Genomic DNA, 6,836 nt, shown 5'->3' on the forward strand with positions numbered 1-6,836 from the left:
ATAACATGGGTGAGAACCACCTTCTCACACTAGGGACAAATTCAAGAAAATTAGATAACTGGATTTTTCATAGTTTCCATAATGTTTGTTGCATCACACTTGAGAAACTAATTTTCTTTAAATTTGGTTAACTAGGAGGAGACAAAAGAATAATCAGAGAACATTAACTTTAATTGTTATGTTGAGCCTTCAAGATAGATCCAATGTCAGTGCCAACCATAAGCCAATTCTCTTCTTAACCTCTATTGACGAATAAGCACCACACCAGGACCCAGATGTGTGTCCTGTCAAATTGAGATAAGACGAGATTGCAGTGAATGTAGATAAAGAACACTGTTGAAGAAAGTCTGTGTTCAGACAATTTTCTTTAATACAATTTTTTTTCTTTAATACAAAAGATAGCTGAGAGTTCAGATTGATACTTCAAGGAGATCTCTGCTGAAAAGAGAATGAAATCTGTCTGAATATATGTCTTTTTAAGGTCGATATAAACAAAAACTAGATACTTGACTAAGGACTCCTCTCTGTCTGTTTACCCAGAACCAACATCTCAGTTCTCCCAGAAAGGAAATTCCCTCCAGAATGTGTTCCACACACTTTCTTGTATCATGTCCCTCCCTTAATTCCCAGCTACTTTCACAGTCTCTGAGTTACTCTGACCAGAGTACAGCTCTTTGGGATTCCTTGAAGAAATAGGTTATTAAAGTGTACTAAAGGATGGGATACTAAATTTATATAGGGATATATCTATACCAATCACATTTTGTCATTTTCATACAAATCGTGCTGTATTAAATTCAAGTCTCTCCTTCTTATTTTGGCTTAATGAAACATCTTAAAGTTTGTCCTGTATCACAGCATAGTGAGCTGTCTCTTCTCCCCCCTCCCATGGCTACATGATAATATTCTCTTTTATCAATTACCATAATTTACTCAGCTTTACTAAACAACATCTAGGGTTTTCTAATCTTTTGCTCTTATAAAATACTGGCATTGATATCTTAAGCTTACTTTTTCATGAATATATATGATTGCATCTAAAGTATATATTCTGAGTACATTTTTTAAGTCGGATAATATATCCATTGAAACAATGACAGGTAATGTTGAGAGTGCTTTGGAAGTATGGGGAAGTGGTTACCCTCTGCCAACATGTATAAGAGTATTGCTTCTTCATTGTTTTGAAATATTCAAAACTCTTATCTATAATCCCATATATCCTACTCTATCCTGTGTTAGATTCCACAAAACTATTGATTTTTTTAAATGAAATAAGTTGGGAAACAGCTCCATCTATATCCTCATCAACAAAATTTTCAATATAGGTGTTTTGCTGTGCATTGTAACAATATTTTCATTGATATCAGTTGCCTGCTAAAATCTGTGTTTTGTCATTGTGACTATACTAGCTGAGTTATCCTATTCTCTACCCCATGCAAAATGGTCACTATTTTCCTTGCTGTAAGACACAGTGGCTTAGATATGTTTTCTCATTCTTGGATACTTGCATGGCCAGCAGGAGCTCCATAAAATAACACAAATAGAGATTTTTATTCATCAACACCAAAGAATGCTTTATATAGAAATAGCTAAGGTATATTCTGATTTATAAGCATTATATCCTATAAAGCATATAGTTATTTTCATCCCTTTCTTGTTAAAGATTGTATTTGAGGAAGTTAAATCTGTACAGGATACCAATAATTTCTTGTAGCTCCAAAATTAGAAATTGCCACAACATGTTCAAGAAATCAGTCTTGACCAGTATTCAGTAGTATCTTCTAGTATCTGGCCAATTTGGGATTGGTGTCTAGAAAAGTATCAGAGTCAATTGCTTATAGAAGGACTACTTGTAAAACACAGAAGTCAAACTTATAAATATTTATGTTAATATACTAATATATTAATATTAAACAAACTGTGTGTTTTGAAACATTTTGTTATATATGTTGTAGAAGGAGAAGCCTGTGTAGATTAGCACATTCTGTGGCATCTGTCAGTGTTTTAAAGGATGACATCTGCCTTTAAGATTTCCAAATGTAAATGAGATGTGATTATTTTAAAGAGCTTTATTATTTTTTTTCCTTTAGTGATTTTTTTCCATAGGACTCTTGTTGGTTTTTTTTGTTTTGTTTTGTTTTTAAGGTTATTTACTTTGAAAGAGAGAGAGCGTGTACAGAGGAAGGGCAGAGAGAGAGAGAGGGAGAGAGAGAATCTCAAGCAGCCTCCATGCCGTCAGCACAGAGTCCAGCATGGGGCTCCAATTCATGCACCCTGAGATCATGATCTGAGCTAAGATCAGAATTGGATGCTTAACTGACTGAGTCACTGAGGATCTCCAGGGAGTTTTGCTTTTGATGTAAGAAAAAAAATCTTAATTAGAAGAAATCTTGGGTGAACTGGGACACGTGGGTGGCTTAGTTGGTTGAGCATCTGACTTTGGCTCAGGTCATGATCTCACAGCCCTGCATCTGGCTCTGTGTTGAAGGCTTGTAGCCTGGAGCCTGCTCTGAGTTCTTTACCTCCCTCTCTCTCTGCCTTTCCCCTACTTGCATTCTCTCTCTCTCTCTCTGTCTCTCAAAAATAAATAAACATTAACAAAATTTTTAAAAAGAAAAAATCTTAGGTGAAAATAGACAATTCAGACTACTATATCTTATTTAATGTAAGAATAAATTCCTGTTAATGGCATAAAGAAACAATAATATAAATATGGAACAAAGTGATTTTGTCTGTTTTATTTTTGAATGTCTAGCTTCTAATAAATAGATAGATAAAATTATGCAAATTATCAGACACTGTAAGCAGAAAATTAAGCAATTGGGATCCATGGATATAATCATATAATACATTGTACCTTACAATATCATAAAACTCAATTTCCCTCTAAATTTGCTAATTGAAACTAGTACTTTCCCTTTTTTGGATTAAATTAGTGCAGTTTCCAAATTTTTGATCACTTATAGGTAAAACAGAATGTCAATCCAGAAATTAACATTTCTGCATAATAAATTATTACTCACATCTTCGAACTTACTTCAAATTGAGGCTGCACATTTCCTCAGATTCAGGAAGCCTACAGAGAAATGGAGTATGGTTTGCAGCTTCTCTCTCCTTATTCTGTTCTTAAGATTCCAATTTTTACCTGGCAAGGGAGATACCAGGATCATGAAAGTGGTTTTCTCAGGGTGAGGCTTATCCATTTCACTCTAGATTTGCTGAGCCCTGCGATTTCCCCAAATGTGGGGAACTCCACTGCATAATTTGTGGTAGTGGGGGACTGCGTTTGAAAGAAAAAAAAAAAAGAAAGAGATTCCATAGCAGTTCTCTCTGAAGTGTGTCACCAGGAAATACTCCTTCTTTGGCCGAACCATAGAGGGAAGACTGATGCAAATGTCCTGTGAAAGCAGCTAGCCAGCCTGTGCCAAATTGTGGTTTTCTCATGAGAAGTAAGGCAATAATTCACTGTTTTCCCAAATTGCAAGGAACATATATACCATATATTATGTGCTCTGATCGGTTAAAACTTGAAGGAAAAAAATGCAGATTTTTTAATAATAAATTAATTTTTAACACATCGATAGAACAACTTAATACAAATATCTACTCAGTGTTTTCAAGGATGAAGTTCAGAGCTATTTTCTTTTATGTTATCATTAATTTATTGAATTCTCTCTTCTTTTGCTGTCCATTGTGATGAATAGAAAGTGAATGCATATTTTTCTCCTATCTCCTTCATTAATTAACTTACAGTGTGTGTAAAAGGAGATGAATTCATGTGAATATTCTCATATAATCACTTGGAAAGATAAATTACATGCCTTCAAAACAGGTTTGAACTTTGTTTGTAAAGCTCATTCTGATAGCCAATTAAGTTACAGTAAACATCTATTAATTTGAAAACAAAAAAAGATACCGTATTGTAGCAAACTGAATTTCTGTGTGAACTTAAAGCTTACTCAAAACACAGTTAAACTATCAAAAAGAAGAAATATTTCTAAATCCTGTAAAATTGAGTCTATCCTGGATACAAATACCTGATCATAAGAATATCAAAAAAGAAAATTATAAAGTAACTTTATGTATGGTTATGTGAAAATTCTTAATGTAATATTAATATATAGAAGCTGACAGCTTCTTAAAAATGTAGTTGTCATGAATAAGTGTTATTTTTCCCAAGAAATGAAGACTGTTTCATTATTAACATAATTGAGCAATAGTTATAAGAAAAATCACATATCATTTCTACAGTAACCGAAAATTTAACAATAATTTGGATAAAAACAGTAAGAAAAACATACTATATAGGTATTTCTTTCACTCTATAAAATATATCAATCTCAGCCCCAAAGCCACCTTCATGTTTGATGGGGAACCAGTTGGAGACCTATTACTGTAAAATAAAGAATCACAAGTGCCCACTCTCATTGCTATTATTAAATATTTTTATTTAGGTACTAGTCAATACAATTTTAAAAACTTAGAAGAAAAAGTAGTTGACAAATCCATCAAATTTTGGAGGTAACACAATTGTATACCTGGAAAACCCTAGAAAATTAACTAAAAATCTAATACAAACATAAAGGAATATTATAGGACATAGATATGCCAAATCAGTCTATATAATTAATAATTTTCATATACAATATACTGAAAGAAATTGTCTCATGCAAAATATCAACATAATAGATATTTCTAAGAATGTGCACAGTGTGAAATGTGCAGGACTTACAGGAAATAAACTTTTAAACTGTCATTGCCAAGACAGAAGTCTTGAAAAGAAGGAAAGATATGTTCTTGACGAGGATGTCACATTAAAAAAAATACAGTTATTGTTTTCAGTGGCGCCTGGGTGGCTCAGTCAGTTAAGTGTCCAAATTCAGATCAAGCTGATCTCACAGCTCATGAGTTTGAGCCCCACATCAGGCTCTGTGCTGACAGTTCAGAGCTGGATCCTGTTTCCAATTCTGTGTCTCCCTCTCTCTCTGCCCCTTTCCTGCTCACTCTCTCTCTCCCTCTCTCTCTCAAAAATAAGTAAACATTTAAAAAAACAAAAATATAGTTATTTTTAAGTTTATTCATAAAGTAATACAGTACCAATGAAAATACCAGACACCAGTAGTCTATTGTTTTTTACTAAACGAACTAATTCTAATTCTAAAATTTATGTGGAAAAACAACTAAAGTAAGAGAATTATAAAAAATTAAAAAATAGTAAAAGGAAAACAAACTGAAAATATTTTCATTTACTATCAAATACAAAGTACTGTTATCTCTAATATGAAAGAACTCCAACAAATTAATAACAAATTAATTAGAAATAGTATAACCTTTGACTAGTAAGTTTAAAGAAAAGGAAAGAAAAATGACTCTTAAGCATATGGCAAGTTGCTTAAACTGAACTCTAATAAGAGAAAAACATATTGGAACTATGTTCCAATACTTTTTTTAAAAAAATGACATGATTAGAAGATTCTAAGTTGTGTCAGTTCTGTACCTGTGGAAAGACTGATACTTTCACACATTATTAGTACAACCTCTCTGGATAACAAGAGTCACAAATGCACATACATTTAACCCAGATATTCTACTTCTAGATGTTTATTCTAGACATACATGTGTACCAAATGATGATGTGTTCAAAATCATTTATGGTCCATCGTGTGTACTAGCAAAAGAGTGGAAAGAACTTAGTTGCCCAGTACTTCCATGATAGATAAAGGTAACATAGCTATACAAAAGAATGAGGAAGCTCTTTGTATGCTGATAAAGAATAATCTGTCATACATATTGTCTAATGAATAAAGGAAATATCTGAATTGTGTGCTACCAATTTTTTAAAAGGTTTGTAATAAAAAAAAAAACTTATGGGATGCCTGGGTGGCTCAGTCATTTGAGCATCCAGCTTCCGCTCAAGTCATGATCTCACAGTTCTTAAGTTCAAGCCCCGCATTGTGCTCTGTGCTGACAGTTCAGAACCTGGAGCCTGATTCGGATTCTGTGTCTCCATCTCTCTCTCTCTGACCCTCCCCTACTCACACAGTGTCTCTTCCTCAAAAATAAATAAACATTAAAGAAAGACTTATTCATATTTCCTTTTATACAAAGGCATTCTGGGAGAATATCTAAGAAGCTAACAGCAGTACCACCTGTGGTCAGGCATGGAGGGGAAAGTCAGTAATTAATCAGATAGTTAAGAATAAAAGGAAAATGTTTATGGTTTATGATTTTATGTATATTTCTGTTATTTACAATATGGGAACATTTTATCTATTAAAAACTAATCTATATAGTTAATAAATATATAATTAATATATATAGTGCAGCATAATTTCAAATGGGAATAATGAATTGATATATCTTATTTACATTTCCTTAGAATTCTTTTCAGAGTGCTTGGTATGGTAATTTTTTATGGGTCACCCTTTGGGAAATGATCGCATAGGAAGTAGAATACCTGAATTTAGAAGAGGTTTTGCCTCGATTAACTTCAGCAAGTCATCTCACCTTCCTGAACCTCAGTTTCCTGATCTATACAGGGAAGGAGAGTTTCTAAGCAATTATCCAGCTTTTAATTTCCATAAATATAGCTGACTAAAATAAATTGAGTCTTACTGTTTCTAAGCATCAGCTTCCATACATAGAACCATGTTGCATGACATAGAACCCACTTAGTTATAGAAAATGCAGGTGATGATGAATAAGCTCTAATTCTAGAACAGCTTACCGACATTCTTTATATAAGATTCCAGAGTACCAATCAATGGATGCCATTTTTTTCTTAAAATTTGAGTGAAAATCATTTAACATTAAATCCAGTTATTTTTACTGTTTTA

General features: G+C 33.0%; 1 long non-coding RNA gene and 1 pseudogene across 1 annotated transcript; one reads left to right on the plus strand and one right to left on the minus strand.

Moving 5' to 3' along the window:
* Positions 1-222: 222 nt before the first annotated feature.
* LOC144225859 (uncharacterized) lies at positions 223-6,552 on the minus strand. The gene is made up of 3 exons (XR_013333433.1): positions 6,458-6,552; positions 3,038-3,145; positions 223-284 (listed from the first exon to the last, which is right to left on the minus strand). It is a non-coding gene; the product is annotated as an uncharacterized LOC144225859 (long non-coding RNA).
* LOC144226046 (U1 spliceosomal RNA) lies at positions 3,138-3,289 on the plus strand (annotated as a pseudogene).
* Positions 6,553-6,836: the final 284 nt, after the last annotated feature.

This window comes from Crocuta crocuta, unplaced genomic scaffold (assembly GCF_008692635.1).
Source record: "Crocuta crocuta isolate KB4526 unplaced genomic scaffold, BGI_CrCroc_1.0 scaffold131, whole genome shotgun sequence".
In the NCBI taxonomy this organism is placed as follows: domain Eukaryota; kingdom Metazoa; phylum Chordata; class Mammalia; order Carnivora; family Hyaenidae; genus Crocuta; species Crocuta crocuta.